The sequence below is a fragment of the Lycium ferocissimum genome, chromosome 3 (assembly GCF_029784015.1).
Source record: "Lycium ferocissimum isolate CSIRO_LF1 chromosome 3, AGI_CSIRO_Lferr_CH_V1, whole genome shotgun sequence".
Classification (NCBI taxonomy): domain Eukaryota; kingdom Viridiplantae; phylum Streptophyta; class Magnoliopsida; order Solanales; family Solanaceae; genus Lycium; species Lycium ferocissimum.
The window spans coordinates 55,069,227-55,097,083 of record NC_081344.1 but is presented as its reverse complement, the minus strand read 5'-3'; the positions used below and the strand labels follow the sequence as shown (position 1 = coordinate 55,097,083).

The 27,857-nt window shown below is 40.1% G+C and overlaps 1 long non-coding RNA gene across 1 annotated transcript; it reads left to right on the top strand.

The window, feature by feature from the left end:
- The first annotated feature begins 200 nt into the window (after nt 1-200).
- Nucleotides 201-4,714, top strand: LOC132051136 (uncharacterized). Its single transcript, XR_009413598.1, has 2 exons — nt 201-360; nt 4,309-4,714. It is a non-coding gene; the product is annotated as an uncharacterized LOC132051136 (long non-coding RNA).
- Nucleotides 4,715-27,857: the final 23,143 nt, after the last annotated feature.

The window sequence follows — 27,857 nt, the reverse complement described above, 5'->3', positions numbered from 1 at the left end:
GAATTGTGAGTTGAAATGGGTTTAGAGAAGTTGTTGGGTTGTTAGAATTGTTATGTAAATTTTGAATTGTGAGAATTTCGTATGTATATCTCGTTGTTGGTATTTCTTTGTTAACAGGAGAATAATTGGAAATTCGGGTTAGGCGAATATATAGGGGAAATGCTGCCCGATTTTCGTTAAGCCCTTAACTAATGGAAAGCCCTAAAACAAGGATGTATAAGTTAAAGAACAAGTTCTATAAAGCGATGGACTACGGATTTATGAACTAGAAAGTATAGTTACTGACGATAACGTTACCTTTATGTTAAATAGGCTAAAAAGAGGGACAAAGTGAATGGTTTTGCGATTAGTCGTCAACAGGTATGTAAAGCCTATCCCTTCTTTCTTTTGGCATGTCTTAGATGTAAGTAAGATACGATATGAGCTTTAGGGTAACTCTATTCATAAGTTCCGAGCATGTTTATGATTCTTATTCACTTCTTGATATTAGAATTCTTAATATAGTAGAGCTATTGTCCTCGAGTCTTTTGTATGATTGGATCGTAAATGATGCATAAAGGTTCCTATTCTTAAAGGATTCTATAATGAATAATGTCCATAAATTTTATAAACTGACTCGGATTAACTTAATACATGTCTATTATCCCTGAGGCCTTATTTTGATATAGTTTATAATGATATTCAAAGAGTACTGAACATGACTATCGTCCTAATACTCGAGCGTTGATTAGTCTACTTATCTATTGAGCCTCAAAAGATGATTTATATGCATATGATTACTCACTACTCTGTTTGTGCACTCTGTTATTACATATTTCACCGAGTCCCTCACTAGAGGGCCGGGTACGGTATATATATATATATATTATGGTGTTATGCTGTGTTATGGTGTTATGTTTGTGTTATGGAGTATCTTTGTGATACAAAGTTATCTTTGTGATACGGAGTTATCTTTGTGATGCGAAGTTATCTTTGTGATACGAGTTATCTTTGTAATACGGAGTTATCTTTGTGTTACGGAGTATCTTTGTGTTATGGAGCCAAAGACGGGGTGGCGACCATGTTCACCGAGTCCTATAATGGACCGGATATGATATATGATATTGACATGTATGATTTGTGTTTCAAAAGTAAGCATTTTGGTATTCTGGTTATTGTACTCGTTTTCTGTACCTCTTATTTCGGTTAGGCCAAACCCATCGACAAACACCTGTGGTCGTCCACTTCTTTCACTTGAGCACCTAAAGTGGCCCTTGTTCCATTTAGATACTTCAGGTGGGCCATTTTTATTCCACTTAGACACTTTTTGCACCATTATCGGAGCAAAACTAACACCAGTCATCTCCTGCGTGGATTAAGTGGCCAATTAAAGTGTGCCAGCTCATTTAAATTGTGCCAACTCAATTAAATTGTGCCAACTCATTTTAATTGTAAATTCACTAATTTGTAAATTCGTGGAGTTTTGACCATTAAAAATTGGGGCTTTTGGGCTGGTTGGATGTGTAATGAGGTGGTGCCCCCTTTGGTGTTGGTTTTGTTCCGATAACAGTGCAAAAAGTGTCTAAGTGGAATAGGAATGACCCACCTAAAGTGTCTAAATGGAATAAGGGTCACTTTAGGTGCTCAAGTGAAAGAAGTGAACGACCACAGGTGTCTGTCGATGGGTCAGGCCTTTCGGTTATGATCCTGTTTGCTGTATTTCATGCTTTACATGATCAGTACATATTAAAATGCGACCCGCTTTTTGAAACTGCATTCCATACCCGCAGTACGGATAATCGGTTTGGTGACCGTCGGCATAGGACTTCTACTCGGTTATCTGGAGAGCTCGTTGTTCGGAGTGTAAACTTTTAGTACAGATCCTACGATATATATATATATATATATATATATATATATATATATATATATATTATCCGAGGGGGTACGACGGGGCCTGTCCGTCATATTTTGCTATTCGTACTTTTAGAGGTACGTAGACATATATGCGGGTTGTGTATCGATTTTGTTCCGTGTCTATACGATGTGCTATGATATGATGTCCGTCGTAGTGGCGCCCCTTGCCGGCTTGCATATGACATGATATTGATGTGTTGTGGCGACTTGTCGGCTTGCGTATCATTTTATGATTTGATCAGTTGTGACTCCTCAGGAGACAGTTTATCTGAATATACATATATGATGACGCTATGAACTTTCGGAGTTCTTTTGTAAAGTTCCATATTGTCGTAGTCTCAGTTTGACTATATCTGATAGGTATGTATACGGGTGTCCAGGTCGGGCACTAGTCATGGCCTACGGGGTTGGGTCGTGACAAAAGTGGTATCAGAGCAGTTCATCCTCGGAGTGTCTACAGACCGTGTCTAGTAGAGTCTTGTTTATCGGTGTGTCGTGCACCACATCTATAAACAGGAGGCTACAGGGCATTTAGGATGTTACATTTCTTTCATATCTAAGATCGTGCGATAGAGCCAAGTCATAGGAAATGAGATTCCTTATACTAACCTTTGACTTCAGCAGAAGAACGACATCGATAGAAGAAAGCGACTGATGATATTGGAAGTTACAAGGCACGCAGGTAAGCAACGGTATGAAAGATACATGTTGGATAAGGCAAAGATATTGGAGTATGATCGAAATGTAAAGTTGAAGGATGAAAGAGAAGGTAGATAGGAAGGTATAACAGGACAGATCGTTAAAGGATCAGGTACGCCTCGAGGTGCGATATGTGAGGTAAGTCCCGACACCTTTATACTTTTACTGGAAATTGGGAGCCCTGTGTGGCTATGATACGATATGATATATGCGTATATATGTTGGCCCTGTGGGCCATTGTTGGTATTTCTGCGTGCGGGATTCGGGGTTAGTAAGAAGTACGGAAAACTGCCCAAATTTTCCTAGAAATAGGAAAAGGAAGAGAATGAGATATAAGTTCATAATATGTTTTGAAGGTTGATACCGACAAGGTAAATCTATTATGTTGGACTAAAACATTAAGAAATACCCCCACGTCATCCATAAGAGGCATCATTCTTGTTTGGGAGACCTTGTTTTGAAGAAGCGTATATGAGCAGTGAATTCGCAATTCATTTGAACGGACCAGAATACGTTCCAACCACATTTTGCCTTAGAAAAAGCTCATGTTATAGGCCAAAAACGTCTCAATTAAGTTTCACTTTATTGGAAGAGTACAAAGCGTACAACAAGTAGTTTGTGAACTAAATGGTTCGCTCACGACCCAAGGGCAAATATGGAGGTAAACTATGTGAATCAAGCACTAAGAAGTCCTGTGGTGCTTTTCGGATTCTAATTTTCTTCTGCTGGTGGTTGGAGAATGCTTCATAGTAACATTTTATTAGTTCTTAATCAACTAATTGGAGATGGAATTTGTGGAAGGAAAACTTAAACTTGTGGGCTGTCTAGGAACATGTATTTCATATGTTGTTGATGAAATGCTCGGATGGTTCGAAAGGGCTTGTGATACTAAAAGATGACTCAAAAAAAAGTGGCAACTCGTAACAGAACATTTCGTTGAGGTATCGAGTGAACCGATAAGTAGGGGTAAATTACAACGAGTTTATAGTTAAAAGGAGTAATAGTATGGTTGAGATAAAAATACGGAGGAGGAAGAATTATGACAAAATATGAAGGTATTGATAAGATAGCTTGTGAGATATTAAAGGTAAGATTGATCAGAAAGGGTAAAGGGTTAAATACGCCTAGTCCACAGAGTGTAATTAAAACATAGTAAGAATCGTGAACAAGATTAAGAAGTGTTACGTTATAGGATGGATTACGAACAAGATGTAATGCGAATACCATAAGGATTGCTATAGAAATGAGTAAAGCCTAGCAAGGAAGTGACTAAGGGACATGATGTGATTAGTGTTAAGTGGAAAAGCAAATGTAGAAAGAATAAGAAAGAACTTATAAGGTCCTACAGGGAAAGCTCATAACAGAGATCAAATAGAAACGAAAGTCGAAGCGAGCACAGGAAGCGAAGAAGTTAATTGAAAGGAGAAGATAAGAAAAAAGCCAGTGGGATTACAGTGTAGCGATGCGTCATAACATGTGTAGCTTGGAAAACGAGTAATACGGGTGACAAAATTGTGAAAGACCAACCTAAAGGAAGATGATCAACGAGACAGAATGAGTGCCGTTTTAAATGACTGGTGTGATAAGAATAAACTCATTTTTTGTACCTCTTATTTCGGTTATGATCCTGTTTACTGTATTTCATGCTTTACATGCTCAGTACATATTCCGTACTGACCCCCTTTTTCGGGGGGCTGCGTTTCATGCCCGCAGGTACAGATAATCGGTTTGGTGACCCGTCAGCATAGGACTTCTACTCAGCTGTCCTGGAGAGCTCCGTTGTTTCGGAGTCTAAACTTTTAGTACAGATCCTACGATATATATGTATATGTTATCCAGGGGTACGACGGGGCCCTGTCCCGTCATATTTTGCTATTCGTACTCTTAGAGGTCTGTAGACATATATGTGGGTTGTGTATCAGTTCTGTTCAGCTGTGTCTATACGATGTGCTATGATATGATGTCCGTCCGTAGTGGCAGCCTTGCCGGCTTGCATATGACATGATATTGATGTGTAGTGGCAGCCTTGTCGGCTTGCGTATCATTTTATGATTTGATCAGTTGTGACTCCTCAGGAGACAGTTTATCTGAATATACATATATGATGACGCTATGAACTTTCGGAGTTCTTTTGTAAAGTTCCATATTGTCGTAGTCTCAGTTTGACTATATCTGATAGGTATGTATACGGGTGTCCAGGTCAGGCACTAGTCATGGCCTACGGGGTTGGGTCGTGACATAAGCATTAGTGGAGTTTACGTACAACAACAGTTATCGTTCGAGTATTGGCATGGCGCCTTTTGAGAGCTTTATATGGTAGGAGATGTAGATCTCCGATTGGCAGGTTTGATGGATTCAAGGCTCGGCCTTGGAGCATAGATCTATTGAGAGAGTCCCTTGATAGAGTGAGAGTTATTCAAGCCAAGCTTTTAGTAGCTCAGAGTAGGAAAAAGATGTATGCGGATCGGAAGGTCCTGGATTTGGAGTTTGCTATTGGTGACCAGGTTCTATTGAAGGTTTCACCCATGAAGGGTGTTTTGAGGTTTGGTAAGAGGGGAAAGTTGAGCCCCAGGTATATTGGTCCGGCACGTCGATCAGTTAATTCAATAAAATGGGAATTAGCACTCGATTTTTTTGGCACCATGCAATTGAACTTGAACCAATTCAATTGTTTACTTATTTAATGAGACCGAGTGAATTTGCAAGCTCACCCAACCTATTTTCATTTAAAAATCTCAAGTGGATGAATCGGAATCTTGAGAAAGTCTTTCATTTGTCTATCATTATAGACAATCCCATCCGTATTATCTATTCTATGGAATTTGAACCTGAACTTTATTTTCTATTTCTATTACGATTCATTATTTGTATCTGTTGGCTCCTCTTCTTATTTCTTTTTTATTTCAATTTCAGCATATCGATTTATGCCTAGCCTATTCTTTTCTTTGCGTTTTTCTTTCTTTTTTATACCTTTCATAGATTCATAGATCATAGAGGAATTCCATATATTTTCACATCTAGGATTTACATATACAACATATACCACTGTCAAGGGGGAAGTTCTTATTATTTAGGTTAGTTAGGTATTTCCATTTCAAAAAAAAAAAAAAAAAGGTAAAAGATAAAAATTGGGTTGCGCTATATACATGAAAGAGTATACAATAATGATGTATTTGCCAAATCAAATACCATGGTCTAATAATCAACCATTCTGATTAGTTGATAATATTAGTATTAGTTGGAAATTTTTTGAAAAATTCCTGTGCTTGAGATTGTTGACCGTATGGGTGATGTAGCTTATGAGTTGGCATTGCCGCCAGGCTTGGCGGGAGTTCATCCGGTTTTTTATGTTTCGATCTTTGAAGAAGTACCATGTCAACGGTTCCTACATTGTTCGTTAGGATTCTATATTTCTTGATGAGAATTTGACTTATGAGGAGGAGCCTATCGCGATCTTGGATAGGCTGGTTCGAAAGTTGAGGTCAAAAGAGATTGTTTTAGTAAAGGTGCAATGGAAGCACCATCCTGTTGAGGAGGCTACTTAGGAGACCGAGTCCGACATGCATAGCCGATATCCTCAGTTTTTTACTAATTCGGGTATTTTCTGCTTCTTTTCTTTTCTTCGCTTGAAAACGAGTGACAGTTCAATTGATATCTGATGTAGCGACTCGCTTGGTCGTTATAGAATTTTCATCATTTTCGCCCTTTCCCAAGCATTGATTATCTCATTTTTGACCCAAGGGGACCCAAGTGAAAAATGGTTGACCCAAAGTTGACTTTTGGGTAAACGAACCTTTTTTGGGATTCTGTCGATTTTGAGAGTTCCGGATGGTCGTTTAGAACTTGTGGATGTATTTAGCTCGATTCCCAATACACTCGGATTCATTTTGGGACTTGGGTTGGGAAATTAGAATTAAGGTATCAGGATTTGACTCGGTCAACGAGGCCTTCGTTGGAAATTCCGAGGCCACGGGCGCGTTCGTAGCATATTTTTATGTGTGTCTATGTGTATGGTATGTGAGCAGATGGCCTCGGGAATTAGTCAAAAAATCGGATCAAATGGTGAAACTTGGGTAAGTTTCTGGTGTCTGGTGCCTGCTTTGGCGGCACCAGCACCGCGGCAGCGGTACCGCTGGAGCGGTAGCCCTGCCGCTGGAGCGGTCCAAGGATTTTTGCCTTGACCGCTGAAGCGGCTCCGCTGGGGCGGTCCCAGTGCCGCTAAAGCGGGTGACGGGCAGTGTGTATAATTAATGAAGTGTTAAAAGCCTTTAGACCCTCATTTACTCCCATTTCGAAATTAGAGCTTGTGGGGACTGTTCTTGGAGATATTTTGGGGAATACTCTTGGAAGTAAATCTTGCTAATCCCTTTTCTATTTCATTATCCTAATCATCATAAATTCCCCTTTTTCTTTAATAATCCCTTAGTATGGAAGTTGGAAGAGGGTTTTGATGAACATTTTCTCAGGGCTTATTAATGATGAAATTAAGGGGGTCTATGCTTGTTTTTGATGAATCTAAGATTGTTAATCATATATCTTCCATTTCTAGCGTTGAATTTCGGAATCAAAGAGTTAGGGTTTATACTAAATTGGGGGTTTTGCTTCAAATTCGAAATTGGGTAAGTCTATGAGTTAATTTATCAATTAGTGGTTGGGTTATGATCACCTAGTGCTTAATTTAATATTTTGCTTTCGAATTTCCCGTATTGCCCTTGTGGGCCCGTTTTTCAAATTTCTAGGGTTAGAATTGACCTAAATTGAATAGTAGCAATATTAGTATCATTCTTCATGATTTCTAATCTAGATTTCGATTATGCTAAGACTACTTTGGTTCTGAGGTTCAATGGAAAGGCATGGCAAAGGAGTGAGTTGTTGGTGTTGCGGTTCGGCTATCCAGGTAGGTTATGGCTTACCCATGTTGGGACTTCGTATAGCGAAGCACATATTTAGATTATATCATTGGAGACAGCATGTGAACCTTCGGGTATGAAGTTGGGTTGGATTTTTCCTTAGGTTGGGCCCTTTTGTGTGTTTGGGCCTAGCCACCCCGTTATGTTGTGATTGTGCATTCTATTAGGTTGGCTTGATGCCATGAGTTGTTGATAGATATTAGATTCTGTTTTATCATCTTGATTACGATATTGTTGGCGCGCCCACTAATGGTACTTGTGATTCGATTATATTATTGGCATACCCACTGTTGGTATTTGTGATTCGAATATATTGATGGCGTACCCATTGTTGGTACTTGTGATATTGAGCATGATTATTGATGTTCATACATGCATTGCATGCACTCTCATTTTCATGATACACTGTTGAGATACTGATGATACTTGATAAAACAGTGTGATGAGGTGGGCTCGATTTTTACTTGAGTGACGTAAGATGGCCGATATCCGATGTTAGTTTTGAAATCATTGATTGAATGAGTGCATGGACTCCGCGGGTCCCCCAGAGTGGATCCAATGAGAACCCTCCATGGGCAAAGATCTGCGGTCTCGTCTGTCTGTTGGGCTAAAATCCAGGACGGGTGGCACTTAGACTTCATGAGTCACCTTTGGGTTGTGCAACCGAGATGTCAATACTTATGTCCGGAGTACATGTTTGCACAGCATTTGCATGGCATTGTATTGCATTCATACATTATTGATTTGTATTGCATTATTGATTGATTTTGACATGTTTGGTATTGTACTTGTGATGTTGGATTCGGACTTGGCACATTTAGGATTAGATGCTTTGCTTAGGCGATGACGTGTACTTGGATTAGATTACATTTGACTTATACTTGTTGATTTATCTGCTTACCAGCTTTATTATCTGGATTGTGTTAGCTATGCTTAGTCGGCCGATGATGCCTACCTATATTGTTGTTTTGTACTGACCTACACTTGCTGCATTCCTTTATGAATGCAGAGTATCAGGTTGGATCCACTTCCGTGACACGTGGTTGATAGTCGCTTCAGCATTATCTTCGAGTTTCCAGGGTGAGCATGGTCGTTCGCTGCCTTGAAGACTTCTCTATCTTTATCTCCTATTCTATTCAAAGACATAAACACTTTATGTATTATTATTCTAGATTTGTATTATTTCGCTTTTAGATTCTCTTGTATTACTCAGACTAGACCCTAGGGATATTTTTGTCATTTTCACACTGCTTCTATATATAGCTATCGTAAGACTTACGTGTCTGTTCTTTTCCGCTTAATTGATTAATTATATATGTCTTTATTCATTGTTGGGTTAAGGGTTCGCTTACCGAGGTGGAAAGTTAAGTGCCCGCACGGCTTAGGCAAAATAGGTCGTGACAATAACGTGGGAGAGGATGAATCATTATTGGCTTCGTCCTTTTTCTGCACGAAATCAGGCCAAAAGATCACTTAATGTACAACTTCCTTTTTTTTTATGATTTACGCCGATTGCAGTAGTATAGGGATGAATTGAACCGTTGATTTTGTTGTTGCTTTTAACTTGGGCCGTGTATTGAGGTTTTTAAGTGAAGACTTGTGGAAATCCATAAGTCACACATCGGGTGTTTGAGCCATGAGATGAGTTCTTGGGTTCTATTTTCACTAAAAGAGAGGTTGGAACTTGAAAAGTCTTGAAACGTGATTTTTGTTCAAAACTTAATTATCAGTCAATTTTAAGCTTTGACCGAAAGGTTTAAGTTTCCCAAGTTCTAAAAATTTCTATATTTTTATTTGGTTTTGCTTTTGGTTTTGGTGGCTAAGTCTGGTGTTGGAAGCAAGAAGGCATCTAAGTCCATTGCTTGCCCCGGTTGCACTTGAAAAAGGTAATTACTTAGTAGTGTATTTCTTCCATTTAAATTTTTGTCCATATTAGTGTAGTTTGATGTGATTAAGTGTCTTCTATGTGTGGTTTAGAATGCACTTCAGGCTGGTATGCTTATTTAATGTGTGAATAGTGACTTGTGTGCTTGGATTATCGAAAAGGTCTATTGTGCATTATGCTTGGCTTTATCCTGTTTGTTCCATTTAATAGTTCTTGGCTTAGAGCTTGGCTTAAGGTTACAGGGTCATTAAGTAATATGCTTGGCCTAAATTCTTGTCTGTTCTATTTAGAAGTATGCTTGACTTAAAGGATAATTCAAAAGGGGTTAAAGGTCTGTTAAGTGAGGTGTTTGGTTTGGTTCTGAGTGTTCTATTTGGAAATGTGCTTGGCTTAGAGATTGTTTAAAGATTGAAGGGTTGTTAGATACTGTGTTTGGTCTGACTCTGCTTGTTTCACTTAGGTAATAGGTTTGCTTCAATTCCTGATTATTCTATTTAGTAGCATGCCTCGTTTAAAGTTTGGCTCAAAGGCTGAAGGTCTGTTATGTGTTGTGTTCAGTCTGATTCTGCTTGTCTTAGTTGGTAATGTGTTTGGCTTAAAGTGTGCTTAAAGGACACAGATTGGGTAAGTAAGATGTCTGGTTTAATTCTGTTTATTCCATTTAGTAGCATACCTGGTTGAAAAGTTGGTTTGAAGGGTTAAAACTTGGTATTTTTATTCCACATTAGTAATATGCTGAGCTGGAGGCTTTAAATAATGGTTATGGGGAAGGGGTCTGAACTTGGTCAAAAATGATCATTCATACTGCACTTGTCTGTTTGCTTTTGATTGTAACAAGCCTTGGAATGTGTTAAGATCAACCTCTGAGTGGAACTTGTAGAGTGGGAATATGCTTGGGATGATTTGAAAGGTCTTTGACACTGTTATAGCAAATTGGATTCAGGGCAGCCCTGATATGGCCCTTGCTTGGTCCAAAATGGTCAATCAATTAGTTAAATAGGTTTCTCAAGTAGTAATGATTGTTTTGCTTGTTTTAACTTAGTACTGAGAAGCTGAAATCCTGGAAAATGGGCTGAAATCCTGGAAAATGGTATTAAGAGAGAATTTTAAAGATTATTAGGGTGTTAAGTTTGTTTTTTCACCATATGTAGAAATGTCTATGAATGTGCTATGCGTAGAAAAAATCACGTTTTTTAAGACCGATCACATAATCTCCGATAATTATAAAGATAAGAGGGGGGGGGGGTACAATGGGAAACCTTGATACAAGTCTGTCTATCTTGTCTTTGTGAAGCTGTTTTGGATGCTTTTTCTTTTCTTGGTGTTCTGGATTGAGTTCTTTAAAGGAGTAAGTGACTAAGGCCAAGAAAGGGTCACGGATATTGTCTCAAGATTTGTTAAGGCTAGAGTAATTGGGATTTGAGCCTGTTTCTTCTTCTTTCTTTGTGAATTAGTCCTAATAGAAGAGCATGTGCGTTTCTTTTGAGATGCTGTATGGTAGAAAGAGCGAAAATACTTTCATAATTATAACCTTGGTTTGAAGTTGCTTATGAACATAGCTTGATTTATTGTTAAAATGCTTATGGTTTGTCTGGCCTAGTGCTCATGTTTGAAACATGGCAACAAAAGTCTTTAAAAAGGTTGGACATAGCTTCATGAGTCAACTGTGGAAGCTTTGTGATAGAGTTAGGTTGTTTTGAACCTTCCTATGGTCCTTAGTGTTGTCACTGGAACATGAGGATGAGGCCATGGGATGGGGGAAGAGTCTTGGGAGAGTAAAAGGTGAGCCTGGGCATGAATTGGAGGTAGTGACCAGTGGAACTCAGGATCCTTTTTTGCTGAAAGGAGACTCAGGATAAAGGAGATGGGGAGGTGATGACCCCACCCTGTCTTGTTTCCCTTTCAGGAGCCTGAGACTGTTTTCTCATCCCTTTTGACTTTCTCCTTATGATCCTGGGACACACAAGGGTCTCAGGTGGATTAAAAGAATTTAACTATATAAAAAAAAAAGGGAAAAAAGGGGTTGGAGGGGGGTACACCCACAGTTAAATGAACTGCTGTCAGTATTTGTAAAGCCTAAGTCCTGTTTGCTTTCACTATGTCTCCTAGAAGGCTTTAAAATCTGGGAAGTTTGCATGCCTGAATTTTGTGGTTTGAATTAGGTGCTTTTTTGTAAGGAGGTAGGACTGATAAGTGTATTGGTACTAGTCTGCGTCCATAATCATTTGCTTTTGTTTGTGATCATGTGTCTTTTATCTACTTTTCCTTAGCCTGTTTATCCATGACTTGCATCTGGGAATTTGTCCCTTTGGTTTGTTGTTTGTTGTTATAACCTGTCTCTTTTGTGATGATTGAATCTTCATGCTTACCAGAACCTAATCATGCCATAACTCTATGTTACATTCCGTATTTTGTACCCTCGGGTAAGTCGAGGCAAGGGACACAAGTTGCGTATGGAAAATTGTAAAGTTGGAATATCAAGAAAGGCCAGGGGTAAAAAGGTAAATTCGCGAAATGACTCATGGAAATACGGAGAAAGGCTAGGGGCAAATTTGGAACGAAGGGAAATATTTTTCATGAAATGAGAAAAATTTGCTAGAAATTTCAAAAAAAGGGGCCACTTGGCCGTGGCCCCCACTAGAAATATTTGGCCAAATATTTTCAAGCCAAGTAAGGGAGAATTTGTTTAATTCTCATTGGAAGGGACTAAGTATATAAGAGAAAAGATGACTTGTTCATCTCATTTTTTCTAGACATTTCAAGAAAAGCAAGAACAATAGAAAGAAGAGAAAAGCTTGAGGCCTTTCGGCCATAGTGAAATCCCACAAGAAAAATTTGCAAAAATTTCTTCAAAAATTATTTCCTACTAAGTAAAGGGTCCCTAACAAGGTGGAGGGGTCATTGGAACAAGAAAACACAAGTTCTTGAAGTTACAACTTTGGCTAAGTTGGAGGATCAAAGAAGAAGGTGAGAATTCATCTCCTTTAGATGTTATGAATATTTGTGCGTCTTTGTAGTGTACAAAAATGGATGAAATTCATGAAGGAAAGAAATATTGCATGTAGCCGTGCACATGTATGAATGTGTAGGATGCATGTTTTAATTATTTTAATTAGTGTTTGGTTGTTATTGTTGTGGATACGATGTTGATAATGAAAGTTGAATGAATTTGGAGAGGTTGTAGTGTACATGTTGGTGTTGGCCGTGTGTGTTGAGTGTGTGTGACCGTGCATGGGTGGGCTAGTGTGGCCGTGTGGTTGTGGTGAAGTATGGAAGAAAATGAGTCAATTTTATTTAGTGTTTTGCTTGTTGTTATGTTGTGGACTCTATGTTGTTAATGAATGCCTAGGAACCTTAATGAAGTTGTAGTAATGGAGACTTGTCTTAGAAGTTATACGAATGGAATGTAATGTTCTTGTATGCATGAAAGACAATATGATTAGTGCGGTGTTGTTGGAATGTAAATTATGAGGTTGTTATTATTTTCATTGAAGTTGGAAAGTTTTGGAAGAAGTAGTAAATTGATTGAATTTGGAGATTGTTAGTATTCTTGTTGGAATTGTGGTTAATAGTTTGGCGGGTTTGAATTCCCGGATTGTGGTTGATGAGAAAGTTGGCTATATTGAATGTTGAGGATGGTATATTTACAAAGGAAGTCTTTGAAATTTCGGGTAGTGTTTCCTTAAGATTCTAACTCTACGAACAATAAGAGTTTTGGTAAACATGACCAATTCGCGTGATTTTGACGAGATTGCGACGTGGATTAGAATAGCTAAAGAAGCGAAAAGAGGTATGTAAGGTTTCCCCTTCTTTTCTTGGCATGTCTTAGGTGTAGTAGGCACGAATACGTACCTCGGGGAAAATCCTCTCCTAGAAACCCGAGATTGAAAATAGTTACTATTCATTCGGAAGATTGAACCAAAGTGCATGAATTGCGAAAGAAATGTCCAAACATCCTAGAACTTGAGATAAGACCCGATTACCTTAAGACCTTCATAGTAACGTCATGACACGTAACATATGTAGATAATATACCTTGCTATAAAAATGTAAATGCACGAGAATGTTAAACCGATTACGGAGCACCCAATTCTATTATGGGTAATGACTATTCTAAAGATTCTAAGTACAAGGAATTATACCTCATGACCCCGATGGATGTGTGTGCACCCGACATACGTATATGTATATGATAGCGAATCAAGCGCTATATTTATTTGGTAAATTATATATGGTATAAGTATGCGCACGTGACAAAAAAAGAAGATAGAAGGTGATATATGTATGTGATATGAGTATATGTACATGATGAAAGAGCTAGGCGCTATAGACGCCGATATTTATACATGAAATATGCATATTTACGGGGAATATGGAGATAAGAATGAGCAGCGTTATATCGCAAATCCACGATCGGTTGGCATTACATGACATGATATCGTCCGGACGCGGGATGCCGGACGCTTGGGATGTATGGCTAAATGGATCGACAAGCCTCGGCAATATGATATATTTAAATTTTATGTATGTATGTATATATACGAGTAAGGAAAGCTAAGCCACGGACACCGCCCAGAGCACTTATATGCACAGGTCATGTTTCTATCCCAGGACATGTGTGGTAATTCTTTTATGTTATTGTCACACCCCGATCTCACTAGGGTGTGATGGGCACCCGACCCCGTAACCGGAGCCGAGCGAACCCACTGACTCTTCCTACGTACTAAATTTTTTTTGAAAGCTCTACGTCAAGTATACATAATAAGGCTACCGGAATAAACCTTTCTTCGCTTTAGAATCAAGTAAAATATGTAACTATACGGGACTTGTATCGTAGTACAAAGCTCGACTCTCGAAACCCACGACTGTACGCAAAGTCTCTAACTTGGACATGATATCATAGCATGGGGCCTTTGACCGGCAATCCTCAAGCAAATGGAGATGCCAACTCCGCTGGAACATCGTCTATAATAGCGTTCGATCATCTGGGTGTACCGCGGCATGAAACGCCCCCCGAAGAAGAGGGAAGACGAACAATGTACCGAGTATGTAAGGCGAGGCATAGCAACATAGTAAGAGATATAAGCATGAATAATAACAAGATTCCATGTCGTGAGGTAAAGGGATTTGTACATAGGGACGGTGTGCATAGGAACATAGAACATATCGTAAGATAGGACCATGAAGTAACTTTGTACATATAAGGACCCCATCGCGGGCGGATGCCATGCATGCTTGTTTTCTTTTTCCTCTTTTTTGAAAAAGAACATTTCTTTTCTTAGACACGGAAAATAGAGTTTATGTCATAACAAACTATCATAGCATAGCATAGGGTATCATAGTGTCATGGCATAGCGTAGTATATCATAGTATCATAGCATAGCATAGTATATCCTTACCGAATATATCGGCTGCCCACATAGTATAATTTGTCCGGCATCCCGCGTCGGATGATATCAAGTCAAATGTGATACATGCACGTGAGTAACCCCGGCTCATACTCTGCCCTTTTCCCCGGTTCCCCAAAATACATTTTTATACATAGATATATATATATATACACCATAGCGTGCGGGGAGCCCAAGAAAAATCGGTACTTATCGGAGTGACGTAAGGTCGGAACCCTCCGATCACTTTATGGAGTAATCATGGCCATCATAGGATCATAGTCATCGTAGAATCATAGGCATCATAGTCATCATAGGAACATAGTCGTCGTAGGATCTTAGACATTATAGATCCATGGTCGTCATAGGATCATAGTCATCATAGATCATAAAAAATTGGCAATATTGTAAAACTTGGTTTTAAAAGAAAAATGTATATTTTGAAAAACACTTGTAAACTTTTAGTAAAGAAAGAAAATATTGTGAAGCTTAGTTTTTAAAGAAAAATGTATGTTTTGGAAAACACTTGCACTCTTTTAGTAAAGAAGATCATACCTCGGGGGTCGAGGGTTTAGTTAAAAACAACTCTTATTTAATAGTCGGAAAGATGTCCAAAAGTTTCCTTAAATTATAGAATGAAAATAAGCTAAATGGAACAATAGGAGAGATTCGGGAATAGTGGGCCCTATCGAGTCAAACGAGGCGGCGTATCACATTTACGTATATTACGATTCATGGCGTCACTTGGGAGGGTCTTAGAGTAATCGAGTCTTATTTGGGTAAGTTCTGGAGGTTAAAAGTTTTTCCGACATTTCGCGCAAGTTCTAATTCAATTCTACTTTTGAATGAATAGTAACTATTTTCAATCTTAGATTCCGAGAAAAGGAATGATCCCAGGACATGTGGTCAACTTAGTACGTCTAAGACATGCCATAGAAAGAAGGGTGAAGCCTTACATACCTTTTCCGCTTCTTATGCTTCTCCAAATTCGAGCTCCAAATCCGCCAAAAATCTACAAATGGTCACATTTACCAAATCTTGGTTAGAAGCCTTTAGTGATTGAATCTTGCACACTTGCCTACCGAAATTTGGCAGCATTTCCCACAGCAAACGCGCCATCCCCGAGATTCTAGCTCGGCCCAATTCAACAACAACAACCCGAGAAATGGAACTCGGCCACAATATCAACAACAATGCCAACAACTCAATTCAATTAGATTCCATCAATTCATATAACTTTCAAACGATTCATTCAATATATTCATCCATCCAACACCTTCCAACTCAATGAATATTACAACATATATCTTTCTTATAAACTATATCAACAATCTTATATGTTAGCAAAGATCATTTTCATCAATACAAGAAATCATGTTACAATCTCATTATGTTCCAAATCAGCCCACAACACTTTTGTCTTCAATTTAGATCATCAAACCTTCATTTTCTTCACATAATCCACAACAAACAACAACTACATACTACATAAAATTTGTCATTCCTTGTCATACCAAATCAGCCCATACGGCCACAACATCATTATATATAATTCCATGAGTCTCATTCATTATCTACACACTACAACAACACACAAACATGCTAGATTACACTAAATAAAATTGTTCATCATACTTGCATCAAACCACATACACACGGCCAACATCCAACATGCCCAAGCTTCATGATTTTTATCCATTTCCATGCACTATAACATGTCCAAAACATCCATAAAAAAACATGTAAAAGAGGATTGAATCTTACCTCCTTCTCTTGCCTTCTTCACACGGCTAGGCTTGCTTTTTCTTCAAAACAAGTGGTTTCTTTCTTCCAACAACTAGTCCACAAGATAGAGTACCTTCTAATTAGTGGGAAAACAAGAAGAAATAATTTTTCCATGATCATTTGCCATGGCCGATTTCACCCATTACCATGGCCGTGACTCCCTCTCTCTTCTTTTTTTTTTCTCTTGTTTCTTTCTTTCTCTCACTCTTCTAACTAGAAAAAATGATAACTATATATATATATAGCCTCCATAAGCACATGAGGGGCACATGCCCCCTCTCTTTCTCTAGAAGTTTCATTCTTTTTCTTGAATTTTCTTTAAATTCCCAAGGATGACTTAATTCCTTTCTTCTTTCCTAGAATTTTCTTAAAATACAAATATGGCCCCTTTCTTGAACTTTCATGAAACTCTTGTGAAATTCTCATTTTACCCCTCGACTTTTCTCAATATTACCATTTTGTCCACGGCCTTCCGCATTATTCCCACGACCCATTTTGCGATTTTCTCTTCTTGCCCTTAGCCTTTCTTAATATTTCCGTCCAATAATATTCATAAATAATATTCATAACCAACTCGGACATTAAAATTATTTTAGAACATGGTCTTGACCTTAATTTCTTACCATTATCCCACAACGTCCGAACGTACGAAATACGGGCTGTAACATCCTCTCCCCCTTTAGAACATTCGTCCTCGAATGTTCAACTGACCTTATGGGCGTCACACTGCTCTGGGAGGGTTCCTCTTTATAGCTACCCTTTCCTTATGCCCGTTCCTTATCCTTTACCTTATTTTCCTCTTCATCGAACTCCTCGGTCTCTCCCTTTAAGGGGGCTCCTTCTATGCCGATAGTCCTTTTATGGAAGTCTTCGTTGATACCTTATTCCTCGCCTTCCTTCCAATCCTATGCCTCGCATATCGGGAACTCTTTACTTTTTACCTTTTTCGGCATCTGATCTCCTTATTTTAGGTTACTCACTCTCTTTCTTTTCCCGAATATGGTACACATTTTCATCTCTTTGTATATATATACACTTACCATCAACTAACCCACAAGGTACTTTCAACGCTATTCAAGCCTATCCTAATTCCCGAGCTGACATTTACTTCTGTCTCTTTTCCGAACTAATCCACCTCGTCTTACGCGTCCTCTTAAGGTCTCCATCCATCCATATATTCTAGTTTTCCTTAGGTTACTCTTGTTGTTCATTTGTCCCTTGTATCTCAATTTGTAGAACTTTTGGTTTATTTCCTAAGGGGTCACCCATCCGACCTGCTTCCTACCTCGAGCACGCTTAACCGAGGCTTTGGTGGAATTTGGTACCTTAACTTTGATATTTTCGCGTCTACTTCCTCGTATGCCTTTATTACCCGGGATCGGGGGCAAGTCGAAGTCTCGCGACTTCGAGGCATTTTCGTAACACGTCCTCTCTTTTGCAATTACTATTTTACCCTTTTTCACTTTCCGGCACTCACCTTCCGCCCGTGTATGGCTACCTCTCGTCCTGGACTTCGGCTCCACGTAATAGAACAAATATATTCACCCGGTCTCACCTCTTTTGCCTTCCATATCATTTCTCGCCTTTTTCGCGCCGATCTGCCGGAAGCACGCAACCGGAAGTCAACGATTAGTATAAGATCTTATCTCCTATGACACAGCTCACTCCGCACGATCTCGCCTGACAGAAAAGAAGATTGACCATTCCTAGATGCCCCGGCCTCTTTGTTTATAAATGTGACGGCTTCACACCATAAACGGACTGCGGACACGACTTTGCGAACTGACCTTGGAACCGACACTTTCACCGATACCACTTTGTCACCCGCGATCTCACTGGGTGTGATGGGCACCGACCCCGTAACTTGGAGCCGAACGAACCCGACTCTTCCTCGTACTAAATTTTTAAGCTCTACGTCGAAGTATACATAATAAGGCTCACTTGAATAAACCTTTCTTGCTTTAGAATCAAGTAAAATATGTAACTATAGGACTTGTATCGTAGTACAACCGACTCCCGAAACTCCACGACTGCGTGGCACTTGCAAAGTCTCTAACTTGGACATGATATCATAGCATAGGGCCTTTGACCCGCAATCCTCGAGCAAATGGAGATGCCAACTCGCCCTCGGAACATCGTCTATAATAGCGTCGATCATACGGGTGTACACGCGCGGCATGAAGCACGCAGCCCCCCGAAGAAGAGGGGTCGTTTAACAATGTCACTGAGTATGTAAGGCAGGCATAGCAACATAGTAAGAGATATAAGCATGAATAATAACAAGATTCCATGTCGTGAGGTAAAGGGATAACCTGTACATAGGGACGGTGTCTGCATAGGAACATAGAACATATCGTAGGATAACCGAGTAACCTGTACATATAAGGACCCCATCGGGGCGGATGCCATGCATGCTTGTTTTCTTTTTCCTCTTTTTTGAAAAAGAACATTTCTTTTCTTAGACACAGAAAATAGAGTTTATGTCATAACACGATATCATAGCATAGCATAGGGTATCATAGTGTCATGGCATAGCGTAGTATATCATAGTATCATAGCATAGCATAGTATATCATAGCACCGAATATATCGGCTGCCCACATAGTATAATTCCCGCGTCCGGGCATCCGCGTCCGGATGATATCAAGTCAAGTACGGATACATGCACCGTGAGTAACCCCGGCGCTCATAGCGCTCCGCACTTTTTCCCGGCTTCCCAAATACATTTTTATACATAGATATATATATATACACGCGCGCGTTGTGGAGCCCAAGAAAAATCAGGTACTTATCGGAGTGACGTAAGGTCGGAACCCTCGATCGCTTTATGGAGTAATCATGGCCATCATAGGATCATAGTCATCGTAGAATCATAGGCATCATAGTCATCATAGGAACATAGTCGTCGTAGGATCTTAGACATTATAGATCCATGGTCGTCATAGATCATAATCATCATAGATCATAAAAAATTGGCAATATTGTAAAACTTGGTTTTTAAAGAAAAATGTATATTTTGAAAAACACTTGTAAACTTTTAGTAAAGAAAGAAAATATTGTGAAGCTTAGTTTTTAAAGAAAATGTATGTTTTGGAAAACACTTGCACTCTTTTAGTAAAGAAGATCATACCTTGGGGTCGAGGGTTTAGTTAAAAACAACTCTTATTTAATAGTCGGAAAGATGTCCAAAAGTTTCCTTAAATTATAGAATGAAAATAAGCTAAATGGAACAATAGGAGAGAATTCGGGAATAGTGGGCCCACCTCGAGTCAAACGAGGCGGCGTATCACATTACGTATATTACGGTTCATGGCGTCACTTGGGAGGGTCTTAGAGTAATCGAGTCTTATTTGGGTAAGTTGCTGAGGTTAAAGAAGTTTTTCCGACATTTCGCGCAAGTTCTAATTCAATTCTCTTTTGAATGAATAGTAACTATTTTCAATCTTAGATTCGAGAAAAGGAATGATCCCGGGACATGTGGTCAACTTAGTACGTCTAAGACATGCCATAGAAAGAAGGGGTGAAGCCCTACATACCTTTTCCGCTTCTTATGCTTCTCCAAATTCGAGCTCAAATCCGCCAAAATCTACAAATGGTCACATTTACCAAATCTTGGTTAGAAGCCTTTAGTGATTGAATCTTAAGGTACACTTGCCTACGAAATTTTAGCAAAGATTTCCCCAGTGAATGCGCCATCCCCGAGATTCTAGCTCGGCCTAATTCAACAACAACAACCCGAGAATGGAACTCTACCACAATATCAACAACAATGCCAACAACTCAATTCAATTAGATTCCATCCAATTCATATAACTTTCAAACGATTCATTCAATATATTCATCCATCCAACACCTTCCAACTCAATGAATATTACAACATATATCTTTCTTATAAACTATATCAACAATCTTATATGTTAGCAAGATCATTTTCATCAATACAAGAAATCATGTTACAATCTCATTATGTTCCAAATCAGCCCACAACACTTTTGTCTTCAATTTAGATCATCAAACCTTCATTTTCTTCACATAATCCACAACAAACAACAACTACATACTACATAAAATTTGTCCATTCCTTGTCATACCAAATCAGCCCATACGGCCACAACATCATTATATATAATTCCATGAGTCTCATTCATTATCTACACACTACAACAACACACAAACATGCTAGATTACACTAAATAAAATTGTTCATCATACTTGCATCAAACCACATACACACGGCCAACATCCAACATGCCCAAGCTTCATGATTTTTATCCATTTCCATGCACTATAACATGTCCAAAACATCCATAAAACATGTAAAAGAGGATTGAATCTTACCTCCTTCTCTTGCCTTCTTCACACGGCTAGGCTTGCTTTTTCTTCAAAACAAGTGGTTTCTTTCTTCCAACAACTAGTCCACAAGATAGAGGACCTTCTAATTAGTGGGAAAACAAGAAGAAATAATTTTTCCATGATCATTTGCCATGGCTGATTTCAGCCACGACCATGGCCGTGACTCCTCTCTCTCTCTCTCTTTTTTTTTTTTTTCTCTTGTTTCTTTCTTTCTCTCACTCTTCTAACTAGAAAAAATGACCAACTATATATATATATAGCCTCCATAAGCACATGAGGGGCACATGCCCCCTCTCTTTCTCTAGAAGTTTCATTCTTTTTCTTGAATTTTCTTTAAATTCCCAAGGATGACTTAATTCCTTTCTTCTTTCCTAGAATTTTCTTAAAATACAAATATGGCCCCTTTCTTGAACTTTCATGAAACTCTTGTGAAATTCCCATTTTACCCCTCGACTTTTCTCAATATTACCATTTTGTCTGACGGCCTTCCGCATTATTCCCACGACCCATTTTGCGATTTTCTCTTCTTGCCCTTAGCCTTTCTTAATATTTCCGTCCAATAATATTCATAAATAATATTCATAACCAACTCGGACATTAAAATTATTTTAGAACATGGTCTTGACCTTAATTTCTTACCATTATCCCACAACGTCCGAACGTACGAAATACGGGCTGTAACAGTTATTATACATGATTCATGTTTTTCCCATATTACTATTCATGCCTTACATACTCGGTACAAATCGTTCGTGCGACGTCCCTTCTTGTGGCCCGCGTTTCATGCCGCGCGAGGACAGTGCGGATTTGATCCTTAGAAGCCTTACCGACGTACTGACGCTCCGGTTGTTCGGAGCCTCACTTACGTGGTACTCTTTTGTGTATATTTTCGGGCACAACGGTATCGGCCCTCTTTCTATGTATAAGTGTACTATGTCTAGAGGCTCGTAGACAGATATGTACTACGGGGCTTATGTGGAAGTTAAATATGTGATATTTTTGGCATCTTAATGCTATTGTATGGCGATAGTGAAGCTAATTAGTCTATGTTCATAATGACGCATCGCTAATGTTAATGTTCGTTCAAAAAAAAACGGACTTTATTCACACGACTTGCTAAGAGGTGCGGGTAAAATGATAGGTAAGGGGTGCTCGGTACAAGTATCGGGTACTCGTCACGGCCCCTAGACGGTCGTGACGAGTGGGTATCAGAGCAACAATCGGTCTGTGGGTTTGTCTACGAGCCGTGTCCGTAGAGTCTTGCTTATGGGTGTGTAGCGCGCCACACTTATAAACGGAGGCTACAAAAGGGCATTTAGGAAATATGACCTTCCTTGTATTCTAAGATCGTGCGATAGAGCTATGCTACCAGGTTTCCATATTCCTTTCCTAATCACATGTTATGGTTTCCGCATGCCGCCAAAGAAAGATGGAGCAGCCCGTGAGGGCGGCGAACGGCCAGCCTCCGGCCAGCCGATGGTGAGGCCATTCGGTTATTGACTCGATTAGGCCGCCGCACAAGCTCGCCGGCAAGATACGGACTCGGAAGACAGGCGCAAGTGCTAGGGCCCGTGATTTTATCGCCCTAAGACCCCCGGAGTTTTATGGGTCAAAACTAGAGGAAGACCCGTAATTTCATGGGGACGGATGCTAAGGACACCGAGGATAATACATGCTTAGGATCCACAGTCGGGTGGAATTGGCATCGTACGGACATGCGGGATGTAGTAGCCCCGTGTATGATAGTTGGAGATCCTCGGCGGGGAGCAAAATGCCCCTCCCAGCCTTGGCAGAGCTTCATCGAGGCATTTTCGACATTTCGCCGGAAGTTCGACGAGCTCGAACCGATATGTTCTTAAATCTCAAGCAAGGGAATACGAGCGTCGTGAATACGACCTCCGCTTTAACTCGTCGGGCCAGTATGCCCCGGCCATGATCGCCCGATATTGGGGATCATGTACATCGATTTGTGAGTGGGTTGGGGGCCGCATATAATTAAGGAGTGCTTGACCTCACTCCAGGATGGGATGACTATTGCTCGCATACGTGCCCATGCCCAAAACCTGGAGGGAGCAACACCAAACGCGGAGAGAGCGCTATCCGGATGGGGCTCCGCAAAAGCGCGATTTCCGGGCTAGAGCCGAGCATAGTGGGGAGACGTGGAGCAATCTAGGTGGTCGTGCCACCGCCGGCCGGCACCCCTCGGTTCCGGGAAGCCGTAGTCCCGACAGAGCGATTCTAGCGAATGATGCCACCCCCGCCACGGCGCGCGTGGCAGCCAGACCGGAGAGTGTCGCGCAGTATGTGGTTGTTATACTTGTGGGCGGGTTGGCCATCTGATGCGTGATTGCCCATTGAGGTACGAGGGAGACCAAGCCCAGCCCGCCGGGTCCGCGGTTGGTTCATCGTCGACCGTACGCCCTCCCGGACAGACTTCCCAAGCTCCAGCGGGACGGGTCGAGGTAGAGGAGGCAGAGCATCCGGTTCGGCCGGCCCTCCCCACCGCCTATATGCACCGACAGGCACGGGGACCACCGAGCCTTCCGCGAGACGCGGCCACGTACTTTTTCGGCACCTTCTATGATATGCGTGTCGATTGACTCGAATTCTATCTTATCCTACGTTGTCTTTTGTATTGCGACCATATTAAGGATTCGGGGGTAGACGGAAAGTAGCCATACGTACAAGTAAAAATGAATACTAGAGATTGCGGAGGGTAGAACTGTAAATAAAGGAGAAGATGTGTTACGTGGGCGTTTTGAAAACTGCTAAGACCCCAACTCGTTCCATATTATGTGATATAAGTTGTGCGAGGGAGCGGAGGTGAAGATACTAACGCTAAGACGCTAAAATGCACTAAAGTTTCAAGGTTAAGCGTGCTAGGGTGAGAGTAATTTCACGATGGGTGACCCCCTGGGAAATATGCTGAAAATTCCATAAATGTGGAAACAAGAGACGAATGTAAAATTAGGTAGCCCAGTGTAAATTACAGTGTGTGGAGTGGTTAGAAACCCTATCAAAGTCATGTAGGCGGAGACGGACTAGACTAGCAGAAGGGCGGACATGTTGGACCTAAAATGGATTATGACGATTCAAAAACCAACAAGAGGGATTTGTTAACACAGAGCGCCGTTCGGAGTTGAATCGGTTGGCCATGACTTGAAGGCAACCTAAGCTCCTAGAATGGGTATGTGGAGTGATAGGTGAGATATCTACGAAGGAGACCTCCCGAAGTATTATAATGCCGAGAGGTCGCCTTAACATTCGAGGACGAATGTTCTAAAGGGGGGGAAGATGTTACATTCACGTATTTTGTACCCCTGCAAAGTCGAGGCAAGGGACACAAGTTGCGTATGAAAAATTGTAAAAAGTGGAATATCAAGAAAGGCCGGGGTAAAAAGGTAAATTCACGAAATGACTCATGGAAATACGGAGAAAGGCTAGGGGGCAAATTTGGAACGAAGGGAAATATTTTTCATGAAATGAGAAAAATTTGCTAGAAATTTCAAGAAAAGGGGCCACTTGGCCGTGGCCCCACTAGAAATATTTGGCCAAATATTTTCAAGCCAAGTAAGGGAGAATTTGTTTAATTCTCATTGGAAGGGACTAAGTATATAAGAGAAAAGATGACTTGTTCATCTCATTTTTTTTCTAGACATTTCAAGAAAAGCAAGAACAATAGAAAGAAGGAGAAAAGCTTCAAGGCCTTTCGGCCATAGTGAAATCCCACAAGAAAAATTTGCAAAAATTTCTTCAAAAATTATTTCCTACTAAGTAAAGGGTCCCTAACAAGGTGGAGGGGTCATTGGAACAAGAAAACACAAGTTCTTGAAGTTACAACTTTGGCTAAGTTGGAGGATCAAAGAAGAAGGTGAGAATTCATCTCCTTTAGATGTTATGAATATTTGTGCGTCCGTAGTGTACAAAAATGGATGAAATTCATGAAGGAAAGAAATATTGCATGGCCGTGCACATGTATGAATGTGTAGGATGCATGTTTTAATTATTTTAATTAGTGTTTGGTTGTTATTGTTGTGGATACGATGTTGATAATGAAAGTTGAATGAATTTGGAGAGGTTGTAGTGTACATGTTGGTGTTGGCCGTGTGTGTTGAGTGTGTGTGACCGTGCATGGGTGGGCTAGTGTGGCCGTGTGGTTGTGGTGAAGTATGGAAGAAAATGAGTCAAATTTATTTAGTGTTTTGCTTGTTGTTATGTTGTGGACTCTATGTTGTTAATGAATGCCTAGGAACCTTAATGAAGTTGTAGTAATGGAGACTTGTCTTAGAAGTTATACGAATGGAATGTAATGTTCTTGTATGCATGAAAGACAATATGATTAGTGCGGTGTTGTTGGAATGTAAATTATGAGGTTGTTATTATTTTCATTGAAGTTGGAAAGTTTTGGAAGAAGTAGTAAATTGATTGAATTTGGAGATTGTTAGTATTCTTTGTTGGAATTGTGGTTAATAGTTTGGCCGGGTTTTGAATTCCCGGATTGTGGTTGATGAGAAAGTTGGCTATATTGAATGTTGAGGATGGTATATTTACAAAGGAAGTCTTTGCCGAAATTTCGGTAGCCAAGTGTTTCCTTAAGATTCTAACTCTACGAACCCTAATAAGAGTTTTGGTAAACATGACCAATTCGCGAGCATTTGACGAGATTGCGACGTGGATTCGGAATAGCTAAAGAAGCGAGAAGAGGTATGTAAGGTTTCCCCTTCTTTTCTTGGCATGTCTTAGGTGTAGTAGGCCTGAATACGTACCTCGGGGACAATCCCTCTCCTAGAAATCCGAGATTGAAAATAGTTACTATTCATTCAGTAAGATTGAACCAAAAGTGCATGAATTGCGAAAGAAATGTCCAAACATCCTAGAACTTGCAAGGATAAGACCCGATTACCTTAAGACCTTCATGAGTAACGTCATGACACGTAACATATGTAGATAATATACCTTGCTATAAAAATGTAAGTACGAGAATGTTAAACCGATTGGAGCACCCAATTCTATTATGGGTAATGACTATTCTAAAGATTCTAAGTACAAGGAATTATGCCTCATGACCCCGATGGATGTGTGTGCACCCGACATACGTATATGTATATGATAGCAGAATCAGAGCGCTATAGACGCTGGTAAATTATATATATGGTATAAGTATGCGCACGTGACAAAAAGAATCAGAGCGCTATAGACGCTGATATATGTATGTGATATGAGTATATGTACATGATGAAAGAGCTAGGCGCTATAGACGCCGATATTTATACATGAAATATGCATATTTACGGGGAATATGGAGATAAGGGCAGAGCGTTATATATGCAAATCCACCTGATCAGTTGGCATTACATGACATGATATCGTCCCGGACGCGGGATGCCCGACGCGGGATGTATGGCTAAATGGATCGGTACGCCGCCTCGGCAATATGATATATTTAAATTTTATGTATGTATGTATATATATGAGTAAGGAAAGCTAAGAAAGCACGGCATCTGCCCAAGGGCACTTATATGCACAGGTCATGTTTCTATCCCAGGACATGTGTGGTAATTCTTTTATGTTATTATACATGATTCATGTTTTTCCCATATTACTATTCATGCCTTACATACTCGGTACCGCTTTGTTCGTACCGACGTCCCTTCTTGTGGACGCTCGCGTTTCATGCCGCGAGTCGAGACAGGCGGATTTGATCCTTAGAAGCCTTACCAGCCGTACTTGACAGCGCTCCAGTTGTCCCGGAGCCTCACTTCTGTGGTACTCTTTTGTGTATATTTTCGGGCACAACAGTACTCGGCCCTTTCTATGTATAAGTGTACTATGTCTAGAGGCTCGTAGACAGATATGTACGGTCAGTTATGTACAGTTAAATATGTGATATTTTTGGCATCTTAATGCTATTGTATGAAGCGATAGTGAAGCTAATTAGTCTATGTTCATAATGACGCTGCTAATGTTAATGTTCAGTTAAAAAAAAACGGCACTGTTCACACGACTTGCTAAGAGGTGCAGGTAAAATGATAGGTAAGGGGTGCTCGGTACAAGTATCGGGTACTCGTCACGGCCCCTAGACGGGTCGTGACACTCTATCTCCCTTTAGTTTTCTTTTCTTAGCCCTTGTGAAAAGATTCTGATTAGAATAAGTATTTGAAAGGCCATTATTAAGGGCCACAATTGACTCAAGACTGTTTTGACTAATTGCTCACATAACCTGCCTGTTGAAATCCCTTTTATTTACTAAAGGACTTCAGAGTTCATCTATATGTGAGTTAACAGTAATTCTAATTGGCTAACATATATGTTGTGTGTTTGGGTTGATAAAGGAGATCTAAGTTTTAAAGCTACTAGGTTTAAATGTATGCTCTAAGTCATAGGCTCTGCCAAGCTTTTCTTTATCTGGAATAAGTAAATACACTGCCTTGTGTACCTCTGATCTGGGGTCCTAGTGACTTGCTTATATGGTTAATGTCATCCCTTGCTTGTCTTGGGCATCAGCCCCTTGAGAGAATGTTACGTCAGCTTGTTTACTAATTTGGTTGTGTGTACCCTTGGGGTTAGTTTGAATGAGACTTATGTCATGGTTTAAATCTATGGGAATATAGACCTACCTGGGATGAGGCTGGGAAGCCAAGGGAACCTGAATAGTTTATGGTGGTTGAACCAGAGCCTTGCTATCACTTGAATTAGTTTATTCATCCGGGTCTCAGTACAAATGGACAGGTCTGCTTGGTTTGAACATGTGCATTTAGAACCCTTTTTAGAATGAATTCTAGGCAAAATAACTTTAAAGATACAAACCTCCATGTGATCATAGAGAAGGCTGGAAATGAACCAAAGCCACATGACCTATGAAAGGCCTTTTAAAAGGGCCTTGGGGAAAGGAGAAGAGGAAAGCCAGGCCCACCCTGGCTTATAACATTTTCCTTCAGATAA